This window comes from Carcharhinus amblyrhynchos, chromosome 4 (genome assembly GCF_965287045.1).
Source record: "Carcharhinus amblyrhynchos chromosome 4, sCarAmb.v2.hapA, whole genome shotgun sequence".
NCBI lineage: Eukaryota > Metazoa > Chordata > Chondrichthyes > Carcharhiniformes > Carcharhinidae > Carcharhinus > Carcharhinus amblyrhynchos.
Window position 1 is genome coordinate 30,598,805 of NC_137327.1, and position 14,872 is coordinate 30,613,676.

Below are 14,872 nucleotides of genomic sequence, written 5' to 3' on the forward strand. Positions count from 1 at the left end.
AATATTGTCTATTTTGATATACCAATCAGAATGCAACTGAGAAGTTCCTTTAGTTTTTTGGGGGGAATAAAACATTAGAAATTCCTTTGGCAACAACTTTGCAAGCCCATTTGTGCTCATTGAGATACAAATCCCTTTTCACCTCTCCCCCACTCAGCAACCCGTATTCCTTAAATGATCAGCAGTGGTGTTGCCCACAGTGTGTTACCATTCCATCACAGTTCAAATCCTATTGTCTTTAAGGCGACAGGGTTGAAGATATTTGTCAGCCTGCGAGACATCACAACACATATAAGTAATACCATGTGAGAATCACAAGACAAACATGCCAATTTGCATGCATTTAGTTCTTAAGGGAAGTGAGAGAGTTCTCATACTCAAGGTAAAACTTGACAAAGGAATGAATGCTGAACAAAGCCAGCCTGCTGAGCACCCATCAAGCTTTCATATGGCTTTGAATACACATGACAATCCCGAACTAACATGCTTACGTCAACACAGAATTTTTAATAAATTTTATGACTGGGTAGTTGTTTCAAAATAATAAAGCAACTTCTTTAATTTGAGGCAATGATGGAAAAAGTCAGAATCGAAGGCAAACTGGAGGAAAGCCTTCAGGTTTGTGTTTAAGCTGTCGTAAATGTCAAAAAATAAAAATAAAACACTAAAGCAGAAGTAGCCATTCATGCAACGAGCCCTTAAATAATTAGTGTTTAACTCCTTCCCGACGTTTATCCCATTTGGTATGCCACCTTTGTATCTGTTTAGCACTGCGGTATTTTGTTCCATCAACCCAAAAAAAGAAATAACATAAAATGAAATCAAATATTAGAAATGACAGCCTATGTAAGTGCTGTGAGTAACTTCTAGTCGCGGAGGGAGGGAATTGCAGGCAAGTTGTCAGGCACTATCTGTCAGAGTGAATTAGAAACAATCAACAGAGACTGAAAGGGAAGGTGATTGTTATTAAGGAGCAGGGCTGTGAGCAAGCTACCCAGATGTGGTCATGCATATAAAGGACAGGAAACAGCAGTTTAATTCAGGAAGCATTGGTGAACAGGGCAGCACAAAGGATAAAAGTCTTTTGTCACTAATAAGCTGGAAGTTACTTTGATAACAGCAGGGTTAGTCATGAATAAAGCAGATCTTTCACTAATATGAAGCATTCAAATCATAGGAATATAGTCAAGAAAAGGAATTCTCTGTGGAAAAAAAGAGCTTGTATCTTGACATACAATACTGATCCTATGTGTGCTTATAATATAAAGCAAAAATGATGCATTCATAACCTATACAAAATCTTACATTATTCAAACATTTTAAAGGCCTTGAAAACTCTGTTTAAATGGAATGGTGAGTGGCATAATGCTTCCAGTTGCCAAGCCCCACACTTTGAATTTCCTAGCGTTCTCCAGCGCAACAGGCCTCAGGTTAATACTCCTTATAGCCGGGCTCATTCTTCTATCTCACATCCCCACCTGAATAAGCAAGCCTCACATCCCCACACTCATCCTATTGCCTTCTCTCACTCATGCCTTACAGCCTCCCCTCCACAAATAAAATCCTTGCCTCCTCTGCACAAGTCCATTACAAACACCTTCACCTCTCCACCTTTTCTCCATGTGGGAGAAATGTGTGGACAGGTAGAGGGACAAGTGGTGAGCTAGCCTTGGGGGTGTGGGGGTGTGGGGTGGGGGAGGGGCAGGGGGGTTGGGGTTAACCCTCCAGTGACAGAGACCTTGTCAGCCATTGGCAATGCATTGTCACTTGCTTCACCAGAAAGGAGGTCTTGTTCCAGGAAGTGTTTATTGTCCATTTAAGAGTCTCATTACACCACCACTAGTTTTAATCTAGTGGCTGGCAGGGCATTTCATGCAGGCAACAAGACAAGTGAGCCTGTGCAAAATTGCTTGCAGGTTCCTGGGTGGTAAGGTAATCAATTGTGATTACATCCATTTCTGAAAGTTTCATCATGCCTCCCCGGTCCCCTTTGTCTCCCATCCCACACCCCTTGCACCCCAGCCATCAGTCAGTCAACATACCCATCCTTGTAATGTACTGCCAACTGGTAACTAAAGAGACTCATTACCCAATTGGAAGATGTCAGGCGGTTAACCAAAAGCCTTTTTGCCTCCATTTTCAATACTTTTATATCTGGTAAAGAGAAATGTTGAAAGAAAATTTGTGGAAAAACTATCACTGTTAAAATCCTGAGGATTTTTCACCATGGTTGCAGAGATCAGTGTCCTGGAGATTGATCTTCAGTCCCTGGAGATTTCAGGCAATACTTGGAGACTTAGCAACCTAACCAGGATGGGCAAGAGTGGGGCCCTTCATTTAAAGAGAATGGGGGACCCAGGATTAGGAAGGGGTATCCACTGGATGTCACCCCCTGTCCTTGTTGCCAACCCCCTCCCTATTCTTCCTCCATGATCCCCAGCCTTGTGACTCACCTCTGGCTTGGGATTCAACGAAGATGCAAAGCCTTGGGTGAGTGTAGTACTGACAGCAGCCACACAACTATGGTGGCGATGCTGCTCAATGGAACTGCTGGCTTCTGTTTGGCTGGCAGCTTTCAGTGAGTGAGACCTCCATCCCTGGGGTCTACAATGCAGGAGCAAAGACCTACCACTGTCCTGACAAAGCCTGATCAGCAGAATATGCAGCAGACCTTCCCAAAAAGAAGCTAGGTGGTGCTGTCATTGGCTCTCCTGTTGACAGCCAGGACCTTCATAGCCACCATGAGATTCCACCCTGGCTTTATGTAGTAGTGTTGGAAACATAACTGTTAAATGAAAACTTAATCAATTATTGCAAAGAAATTTTGAAATACTGCCCATGGCTAGAATAGTTCAAATAAAGAAATGAACCATCCTAAAGGACAGTGAGGATACTCTGTTCATTTATTCGCACTGTCCTTTTATTTGCGACAGATAATGTAGCATTTTCAACATGTTCGCAATAAACCATAATAAATCCATACTTTAACCATAGTTCACTCCGCTAAACATACTACAATATGTTTCACAGCATCCACAGCATTACGAAAGAAAACTTATTTTTAACCAGGCTGCTTTCATCCGAAAGTCACCTTTGCAATGTTACTAATTGATTCCAAAATTGGAACTTGTTTTTGAGTGGTTCTTAAATAACATGGTTTCACCTAAAATAACCTGCAGCACACAGAACTCTGAAATATTACCAAAGAAAAACATTTGCTTCGGTTATATTTAAAGGTGGCATAAAGCCCATAGAATCTGATTTACATCTATGGGCCCTGCTGACAGCAAGGTAAAAGGACCTTCATAAAATGAGAACACTCTTATGTTGATGCTAACTCTTCAACAGTAGCTATCTATATCTTGAAATTATGCTCCGTACAGACTATTGTAAGGATGCTTGAAGCACTTGTGTTAACTTCCTTTCTCCATAATTCCACAGAGATTCAACGTTTTAACTTATTCAAAATAAACAAACTGGAATTCCATTAAGTAGCAGCGGGAAAACTTAACATGAACATGTTAAACATTCATAAACTAATCGTTGTGCAGTATAATTTCAAGGCCTATATCTTAGGCTGCAAGGGCAGGACCACCCGTCATAGATCAGTATGATAATGCAATGATACTATTCACATCAAAATATCGCTGTGTGATGCATTATCAAGTGAACAATCTGTAAATAGGATCAGCTTGCACTTTACTGCAGCTGGGTCCACAATACACGAGCGTGAAACATTGGAATTGTGGTGGGTTTTGCTTGTACCAGTGCCACACAGTTATGCACCTTTGGGACCAGATTTCGGCAGATGTCAGCACAGCACTGGTCCCAAAGCATCGTATATGTGAGGTGTTATTAGTTAATTGTCATTCATCTCACGAGGCAAATCCTAGGCATTAAAAGTCTGCACCACCAAACTAAAGACATTTAATATTCAGTGTGTGTTGTTGATTGCAGGCATGAAGTACTGTAGTTAATGGTGCACTGAAAAAAGTGCGCGGAGGAAGCTTGGAAGATCAGGTGGTATTAGTGATGCATATTTTTGTGGGTCTCACTAGCAAGCTAGCCATTCAGGGAACAGATTCTCTCCCTTTTGCCAATGAAATTGGAGCTCCTTTACTTCCAGTGAAGCTTGACTGAAGTGCTGGCAACAGCTAAGTCAGACTGGAGAATGGTACATGGGAATGACGTGTCTCCATTTATGCATTGCACTCCCGGGATCTATCCAGGCAATGTATAAGTGTCCTAAGATGACAGGTCAACTTCTTCTCCTCACCTTTAAAAGACAGGCCATTAACACATTCTGTGTCTTTTGTTGTGTGACATTGGGTCAGTAACGGGTGAGCAATGAGTCATGCTTGTAGACAGGAGGTTGCAAGGTCATCTTTAGATCACTGGAGTGCACTGCAGTAACATAAACATATTTACAAAGGAAATTGCAGGATTTTATTAAGTTTAGCGCCGCAGAAGTAAATTTGCTCTTAAATAAAACTAATTCCTAATAGATTTAGTCTGAAGTGGAATACCTGTAACTTTACTCCCTTATGGTTGCACTTTACAAATACGTGAGCCTTTCAAGTCACTGATGGTAATTTGATCAGGATATAAATGACATTTTTATTTGGAATACTCCTGGCCCTTGGAGAGCCAGACTCCCTGTGGATTCCAAATATCTAATAATATGTCCTACTTCAATTGGAGAGTTATATTCTTTTCAGGAAAGGGGAAGCAGTGATTCTTGATCGTTTCTTGAAGGGACATTATGACACAGGGACAAACTTTATTGTGTATTCCCATTTTATTTCTAATGGTGTACATTGTATCAGGGAATCTTTTCAATTGCAACAGAATGGGTTGAACAAACGTTGCTTGGAACCAGCAGCTGTATTACAGAAATGACTTATGTGACTTTGTATTGACTGGTGCTGTGTTTATACTGGAAACTGGAACTGGTGGTGTAAACTGAGCTCATATTTGCAATGTTTGATATATCACATTTATTCTGTTTGTACTGTTTCCTGACAGTGGGGTGGCTTTATAGACATGGTTTTAAATGTAGAGCTTAAGCATGTTGTCAAGTAGTTGTGATGGAGTGAAAATGATGGAATTTAATAAATGGAACTTGATTAAGGAGACAGAGTGACTGAGGTCTTTGGTATGCAGACTAGCTTAGCAACACTCTAAACAGAAAGTTACCTGAGCAAAGTGGATAACAATAGGGCATAGGACCTCAGGAATTAAAGCAGAGATGGCAAAAGTTCAAAAGAGAAGATAATGTTGAACTTAACACTTACATGCTAAAAGAGTGAGCTCTCGTAAGAACTGTCACTAAAAGGGACCTCTCAGACATGTAGTTTGGACAATAAAAGATCAAAAAGTAAAGCAGTATGTCAGTGGTAGGGTTCATCTTATAAGCAAATGTGAACTGAGTGGAGTTGAGCTGAGCAGAGCTGGTCCAGGATCATAGTCAGACACGGCAGAAAGCTGTATTCACTCCAAACAGACCAGCGTCTGGGCAATTTGAACAGGCAGTTATAGCTATTCTACTTTTGCAGATGCACCATAAAAAGCATTCTATCTGGTTGTATCATAGCTTGGTATGGCTCCTGCTCTGTCCAAGACCTCAAGGAACTACAAAAGATCGTGAAAGTAGCCCAATCCATCATGCAAATCAGCCTCCCATCCATTGATTCTGTCTACTCTTCCCGTTCCTCTGCAAAGCAGACAGCATAATTAAGGACCCCATGCACCCCGGACATTCTCTCTTCCACTTTCTTCCATTGGGAAAAAAATACAAAAGTCTGAGGTCACGTAACAACCAACTCAAGAACAGCTTCTTCCCAGCTGCTATCAGACTTTTGAATGGATTTACCTTGCATTAAGTTGATCTTTCTCTACACCTTAGCTATGACTATAACACTACATTCTGCACTCTCCTTCTCTATGAATGGTATGCTCTGTCTGTATAGCGCACAAGAAACAAAACTTTTTACTGTATGTTAGTACATGTAACAATAATAAATCAAATCAAATCAATTCAAAATCAGAAGCAATTCCCAAAAGAGATATAGGGGCCAAGTGTGGTAACTATATCTGGATTTTTTTATGGTGTTAACAACTATTAGATGTTGTTGGGGGTTAGCTCTGAGTTTCAGAAAATAGAGGAAGTTTGGAACTGGATCAATTTAAGGTTATTACATGTAGCCATTATATTTTTTGTTACCTTTCTTGTGTGTTACTGTTTCATGAACATTTACTTTGCTTATTCATTACAACCATCTTCACTTTCTATAGAATCATTGAATCCCTACAATGCAGAAGGAGGCCATTTAGCCCATCGAGTTTGCATCAACCACTATCCCACCCAAGCCCTGTTCCCGTAACCACACAAATTTACCCTGCTAATCCCCTGACACTAGGGTCAATTTAGCATGGACAATCAACTGAACCCACACATCTTTGGACAGTGGAAGGAAACTGGAGCACCCAGAGGAAGCCCACACAGACAGTGACCTGAGGCTGGAATCACCCCAGTATTCGCAGCTCCCCATCAGGGAAAATAAACTACCAATGTGATGGCTGGGAATTGAACCTGGGTCAACTGCTTGGAATACAGCTATGCTCACCACTATACCACCTTTGCTCACGTCTTCACATATTTCCTCACATGATACAAATTGTACAATAATAGTTAGGAACCAGCATTCTAAGTTTCCTTTCTGGGATTTGAAATACCCTAGTTTTTAACATCAGCTGGGTTCTTTAAAAATATAAAAGTCTACTTCCGTAAACATCAGTATTCTTTATGTGATTACATCAGTAACATTGTACACAATGTTTATAGAGTTTGGAATGTTGTGGTCACTGAGAGGATTGATTCAATAGTGAGAATACCTACAATTTGGACTGATTTGAATCAAAACCAGCAGGAGATTCAACCCTGAGGTGATTTTGTTTAGAACTGGCATTGATTGGCACATGACAGCCTGATTGACATTGTCAAGCAGATGTTAGATTTCATTTATGCCACTTTGGACCTACCGTCACCCAACATAAACAGCATACAGATCTGGCCTAAGTTGTTCCGTGCATTTGATAACACGGCTGGCACGGTAGCACAGTGGTGAGCACTGCTGCCTCCCAGCGCCAGGAACCCGGGTTCAACTCTGGCCTTGGGTGACTGTCTGTTTTGGAGTTTGCACGTTCTCCTCATGTCTGTGTGGGCTTCCTTTGGGTGCTCCGGTTTCCTCCCACAGTCCAAATATGAGTAGGTTAGGTGGATTGGCCATGCCAAAATGCCCTTTAGTATCCCAAGATGTGTAAGTATGTGAATTAGCCATGATAAATACGTGGGGTTACAGAGATAGGATAGTGGGATGGGCCTGGGTAAGATGCTCTTTCAGAAAGTCAGTGCAGACCTGATGAGCCGCATGGCCTCCTTCTGCACTGCAGGGATACTGTGGTTCTATTTTACAGTAACTCACCAATCAGTTTTACGCATCCTAATTGTTTGATTGGTCAGTTTAAAGGGCAAATCAGTTTATGAGTATCATTTGGTGGTGGTGACTGATGCATGCAGGGGCACATGGAGCACATGCTACCACAGCAGCAGTGGTAGCAGGGTGGATGGGGTTGGTGGAGAACAAAATCAGCAGAAAGTAAGCTAAGTCCAGCAACCAAGTTATCCTGGCTGGAGAGAAAATGTCTCCATGTGGGATAAAATGGAATCGATGGAAGGAATGGAATGGAATAGGAAGGATGGAATGAATGGGATAATGATGGCATAAGAAGACGATGGAATTAGTTAAGTGGCAAAATGGCAGAGAAAATTATTTTTGTTATTTGTATGAGGGGCATAGATCGGGTGGATAGCCAGAGGCTTTTTCCCAGGGTGGAAGGATCGATTACATAAGGACACAGGTTTAAGGTGAGAGGTGCTAAGTTCAGGGATGACATGCGAGGCAAACTTTTCATACAGAGGGTGGGTGGGTGCCTGGAATGCACTGCCAGTAGAGGTGGTGGAAGCAGACACGTGAGTAACATTCAAGGTGCATGTTGATTGACACATGAAGGGGAGGCGAACAGAGACACTGCATATTGGTGTAGGCTTGGTGGGCCGAAGGGCCTGTTCCTGTGCTGTATCGATCCTTGTTTTGTGTTATTCTTCAAAAGCTAAAAGCTACAATTTAGCAGGTTTAAATGACAAAGTTTGAGAAAAACCACCAGGTAAATTGAAAGAATGAATTACCATGGATTCCATAGATAAAGAAGATAATTACAGTCCATACTCACAGAGTTTCACATCACACAGCCCAACTCCATAGGACATGCCACTGCACAAACTTTGACTCATGGAAGCAGGAGTTATAATGTTAATATGAAATTTGAATTTTAAACAAGAACTGTGTCGTGGAACAAGACTTTTAGTCAGGGAGTTATTTCCTCCAGTGACAGATACTAAAATTCTAACAATTAGATTTCAAGGAAATAGTATTTATTCCTCAAATAATATTGAATCAGACAGAAGCCTGCTTTTTGACTCAGAAGAAGACAGTTCCCAATTAGACTCTCATATTCTATAATCATAAACAAGTCACAAGGGAAGACACTTGACAAGTTCTGTATTTATACTCCTCGACTTGTTTTTGCACATGGACAACTTTTTGTAGCTTTTCCCAGAGTGAGGGTCTTGTTTCTGTTAATGTCTTTTATAGTTAACCATAAGTTATTGCTTTGGATTAAAGTAGGAGAAAAAATGAGTTAAAATCTTGCATTTAAAGAAGTACTGTTGCAATAAAGATTTGACTGCAAATGTTTGTGGGTCTCTGCTCGTTGCTTTACTAAAAGTAATTTAACTACTGAAAAATAAGGGCTTGATTTTAATCCTGTGTAAGGAGAATGAGTTAAAATCTCATTCTCACACCAAGTGCGTGAATGATAGGGCAGATTCAGTCCTGAAAGGGTTAAACAATGCAACCACATGAGGCAGGCTACAATATATGTTTGCAATGCAACAACAAATTCTATTCAAAGTAGAACAGGACTCCAGTGCAACAGATGGCCACCAGCGAATGCTGGTCACTTAGTTCAAATTGCCAAAAAACATTTGGGTTGCTTAGATTGCCAGCTCGCAAGGACTTCGCTTAACAGACTTCTGCAAAAGAAGCAAAAGCAGTAGCACATGCAACATGGCTTGGGGTTTCAGCACTGGTTCACTCTGTTGGAAAACTCGCCAGCAGCAATGGTTTGCCAGCCAAAATCGGGAAAAGAAATCCATTCCTCACGAAAATGTCATCAAGATTGACATAATGGCAAAGGAAAGTAGCTTCCCACAAATGGTAGCTAAAATTCAGCTAATTGGCTTGCATTTTCACACCGCTTTATGCTACACAATCCCAAAATATTTTGACAATAATTGCTGAAAGTATTTTTTTCAGGTTTTAGATATTCATTTGCAGTAATCAGTCTCCTAACCAGAGGTGGGTAAGTGTCACATTAGAAGCCAAAAAGTTTTTTTTAAAAAAGGAATTTTCAGAATAAGATCGCGGCCAAAATGATTGTTGTTAATTACTGGGATGAGTAATTGCGATTTAAAAAAAATGATCGCAGCTGTGTTCCAGAATTCAGCCTCAGGACTTCTTTTTTTATCGAAGATGCATGTGTAAGTTGGCAGTGGTTATATATGAATACTTGCCCAGGATGTTTTTGTTATCCAAGGTTCTGCATTAAATTTTGTAATCTGGTTATCCATACAAAGTACTTACCCACAGATATCTTTAACTTTTCCCAAATAAAATTACAAAAGCTTGATACTGTAAATGTAATATCGCACAACTCTCTTTAGACACATTAAATCAGAAGGGAAACAAACTCATTTTCTACATGTTCAGCCACATGCATCACCCACCCAACCGTTAACATTACAACTGCAGGAAGGAAAATGTATTTACCTCGTGTTTGGGACATGTAATGAAGACTTGACATTTGATTAGTGAGACATGGGGATTTTAATCACCATTGTCATATGCATGGAATTTGAAATTCGACATTATTGTTCTTCAATGATCCTAGCACTGATAATGCTCCCAGTCAAATATCTATCACAGCATACCGGACTGATAACCTTATTTACAAACAATCTGATTGACAATAAAAATTTCAAGGCAAAGAATGTACGGAACCAAGCTTTAAACTGAGCAATTCCATGTTTTTTTTCCCAAAAGTATGTGGATCTTAATTTGCACAAACCAATGTGTCCATTTGGATCATTTGTGCACCCATTGGAGCTCTCTTCTCCAGGCAAATACCCAGCACTGTACTTGAATGAAGCTTCGCAGAAGCTTGAGGAACATTCTCCAATCAGGTACTCTTTTACAGCCTTCTAGACTCGATATACGGTTGAACAAATGGTTTTGCCTCAAAGTAACATTAGGTGACAAAAATGAACTGAAGTAAAAAAATCACAGGATGTATGCCTTCCCTTCAGAAATTTTTGAAATGGTTAAAATGATCCGATATGGTGGAGACCGGAACTGCTGCTGCTGCTGCTCAAAAAGGCTAAAGTAGCATTTATTACTGAAGTGTATAATGCCCTCAGACCAGGTCTCCATTTGATGTAAAAGTTTGTCTGCAGTGACTAGATGAAGAACCTTCTTAATCGCTGCTGAGATGAATGTGGACAGATCTTTTCCTTTGTATGCACTACAATGGAAAACAGATGCTTGCTGATTTAGGGTGTGCAGGTGGTGACAGAAACTCCATCGGTGCAATGTGCATGCTGTTAGACAACGAACAGCTGTTTCCCTGCTCTGGTATCAGGTCCAAGTATAAGTCATGTTCTAGTACAAGCACCCTGCCACAGAGTGGTAAAATATCAAATAAAGGAGTTAAATAGCATTGCTCTCACCTCAGGCATCATCCCTTTCCCATTTTTAAAATCAATTTCCCAAAATTTAAGCAGCTCGCCCAAGAGAAATGGGCTGTCCATTAACAGATGTACCCTATCAAATTCCAAAGAACGTTTACGAGAAAAATGACATTTTAAGACAGGATGCGATGTACTTATTCTGTAACACATTTTAATATCCTTGTGTCTAAGGCCAAAAAGGAATGGCATTTAAGTTTAAGAACTAACATCACCAACTGCAATCCAAGAGCAACAGTGGGCCTTGGTGATTCAGACTTGGATTCTAACCTTGATTTAGTGAACACACAGGTTCCCTTGGGAGCAAACTGTCCTTTTTGGTCAGGTTGTTTGGGGAAAGGAGGAAGGTGTGGAAGGAAGGAATCTTTTCTTACTCAGCTCTTTTGTACGTGAATGGAATTTATGGAACTATCTTCAGGCTGAACTGTCCAGGTTGAAGATGGGAGAGGCGGGGTGGTGAGGTGCTGGGGGAGAAGCAAGTGGGAAGGAGGGAATTGAAATATAAACAAAATCTCCAGGGTATAAAAGGCTGTCAGAATGCTGCTGCCTGGTATGAATAACTATATGACATACACCTGCCGTTACAAATTTTTATTTTTAATCCAAAGATTGGTCAAGCAAATCACATCTCCAGTACCAGGAGGTTTAGTTTTAACCGGTGCTCAGCTGCATTAACTTGGCACAACTCATTCAATTTCAATGGATCACATCAACTTACTTTTGCAATGTGAGGCTGTTGCTGCCCCTTAACCCATGTCTGTTTGAACAGGATGGCATACAGTCAGGTTTGATCCAATTTTGACCCACATAGGTAAGAGGTGACAATTTGAATGCAGCACAGCATTTATTAGACGAGTTACATAACCATTGCAATCATACAGAATTGGTCATTTTTCAATTTAAAACATAGGCCTGATTTACATTGTGAAGCCTAATGTTTAATTGCCAGTTATTTTACAGTTTTTAAAGTTTATTTATTAGTCACAAGTAAGGTTTACATTAACACTGCAATGAAGTTATTGTGAAATTCCCCGAGTTGCCATAGTCTGGTCAATGCACCTAACCAGAACATGGGAGGAAATCAGAGCCCCCGGAGAAAACCCACACGGACATGGGGAGAATGTGCAAACTCCACACAGACAGTGACCCAACCCAGGAATTGAACCTGGGTCCCTGGCGCTGTGAAGCAGCAGTGCTAACTACTGCTAACGTGCTACCTCATTTACAAATCGGTGAACACTGGTGCAATTCAACTGTCTGCAACTAAAGTCATGTGGGGCGATTTCTCACCTCTCACGATCATACTGGCACTGAATATTAGCAAAATCTATGACAAGTAGAATTTAAATATTACAAGTGAGTCCAGGATGCAATCATCCGGGCTCACCTGTCTTAGCAGCCTCGCCAAACCTGTTGTGATGGCCTCGCTGGCAGGGCCATAGGTCACCGAGGCCCCACCAGGAAGTCGGGGGCAAGGGTGCCCTTTGTTTGGGCAGTGCCAGCATGGCACTGCCCACCGGGCACCCTGGCACTGTCATCCTTGTACACTGGCAGTGCCCATGGGACCGGGCAGTGGCAATGGGGACTGAGGGGACAAGGCCTACTGGGAGAGTTGGAACCTAAAGAGGTGGGGCCTAAGGATGGGGGTTGCTGAGCACTCTCCAACTGGGATCAGCTGTGGTGGGGAGGCACGGCGCGGGGGGTGATGTGATGGTGGTGGGGGGAGGGATGGGATGTTACATACCAGGATGGGGGTGGGGACAATTGAAAGGCCTGTGTGGGGAGGGGTGGAATAAGCTGTGGAGCACAGCAATAGTGGGGGGAGGTAGTGACAGATCTTTCCGTCCCATGCTATTGCACAGAACAACGAGGTCTGCGCGTGTGCAATGACACCATCTGCTGCAATTGCCGGCTTTTCGGCAAGCCTGGGACCGACCACCTCCCCCTTCTGGTGAAAAACAGATCTTGCTTCCTTTTTCCTCAGAGTGTGGTAAGGTTGGATTTTTAACTCACCCAAAAAGACAGGAGAGAATCAGTCCATTCTCTCTGGCCTGATTCTCTCCCGTTTTCACGGTCTTTCAGCATTCAGAATTGTTTTGGTCAGTTTGCCCCCATAAAATGGAAAGTGGGGACTTTCTTATAACCAACAGTTTCAGAATTTTCGGCAAAAAGTTCAATGTTGAATTTTACTTCAAAATTGCTTTGCAATTTGTGGTTGAAGGATGCTTGCAAAATTCTACAACAATCTACTCCTTTTAAGGAACTACCTAACGTTTTTAAAATTTTGTGGCACTGTGTGATACTGTGGAAAATCCAACAGATTCCCTATTCCAATATCACCGGAATTTTACAACTGTGCGTTGATTAGAATGAGTGCTCTACTCATTCAGAAATCATGCCACCAAAGGGAGAATAAAACATCAGGGACCAATTACAAGTAAATATTTTGTAAAGTAAAACCTGAGCATAAGCCTCTGCATTCTCACACTTAACGCTGACACTAGCCCACCCAACTCCCACCTTTGTCCAGTCAAAGGAAAGTGTGGTCAGTTAAAAATATTACCCTTTTGCTTAGAATGTAGTCATTCAGTTCAGTTTTTAGGACACTGAACCAGACTGCTGTAACCTTAGCATTTCCTCTAATTCTGAGCTGAACTTACAATTCTGTACCATCGCCATCACAAAGAATACCCATTTGCATCACTGTAACATTGTCCTGCTCCACAGCTCAGTAGCTTTGAGAACTCTAATATATGCATTTGTCAACTCAAGTGTTAACTATTTCAATGACCTCCTATCCTTCCCCATCAAAATCCTACTCTCTGCACCTGATCCTGTACCAGATTCCCCTTATTCATTACCTCTAAGTGTGCTGGCTATATTGGCTCATGGTCCTCCAACTGCACCACATTTAATATTTCTATTCTTCTGTTCAAACTTTTTATGGTGTCTCTCTCTCCGTCTTTATAACCTGCTCCAATCCTACAACCACCCAAGAATTTTGCATTCCTCCAACTGTGACCTCTTGTGAAGCCTCTGATCTCTGTTCCTTTGGCCCACCATTGCCAACGGGGGCCCACCACGTAAAATCTTGAATTTTCTCCATTAACTCCATTCATTGCCTATATACCTCCCTTTCACTCCTTAAAATCTAAGCCTCTGACCAAGATTTTAGCCATCTATCCTAATGTCTCCTTCTTCAGCCATCTTCTGTCTGACTGTACTTCTTTTCCTTTATTGAAGGGACTATCTAATTGCAGGTTGTTCATGTTGTTGCTGATTGTTAATCTGGACAGCTTGGCACAATAGGTAAATAGAAATGTTTTTTTTTAAATAATTTTCTTCTGTTGTCGATGAAATGAAAACTGTGTTGATCAGTTTGTGAGTTACATCTTGTACTAAACACTTTCAAAATGCACGGGAAATCTTTCTGACAGTTTCTGTAAGAGAAAGATAGGAACTACAACTTGAAGTCAATCCAGTGCACTGTAATATTGCACAGAAACCAATTAGACGGCATTATGTTTTTGATAATGAGGGCATTTGAATAGAAAATACCTCACTTACCTTTACTCTGAAGTGACAGCTACAGGCTAACTCAGTGTTGGCGAACAGTTAGCATCTGCATGAAATAAATCCTCTCTCTTATCCTGTGGCTCACTAAATAAAATGTATCCGATTTCATTGCCACACTATCCTTATTATGGCACCAGACTTTGTATGTTTGGAACATGCACACATAAACACGCATACATGTATATGTATGTGTATATATACATATATAAGTACAAAAGTCTTACCTTAGCAAATGAACTGCATACTTGTTTTAGGACTGTTTAGCTGGTTGGAAAACACCAGTGAGTTTAATAGCTGAGCTTTGCACTGAAAGATTGTTGAGAAGGTGTTCCACTTCCCTGTTACAAAAAGAAAAGAAATACATAAAGATAT

General features: G+C 41.1%; 1 protein-coding gene across 4 annotated transcripts in view; it reads right to left on the reverse strand.

Annotated features, from left to right (window-relative positions):
• The window catches only part of znf536 (zinc finger protein 536), a 495,485-nt gene that overhangs the window by 312,744 nt on the left and 167,869 nt on the right, over nucleotides 1-14,872 (reverse strand). For all 4 annotated transcript variants that reach the window (XM_080186926.1, XM_080186925.1, XM_080186928.1 and 1 more), the window contains exon 3: nucleotides 14,725-14,838. The gene's annotated coding sequence lies outside the window, so the exon portion shown is untranslated. The remainder of the gene's footprint in view (nucleotides 1-14,724; nucleotides 14,839-14,872) is intronic.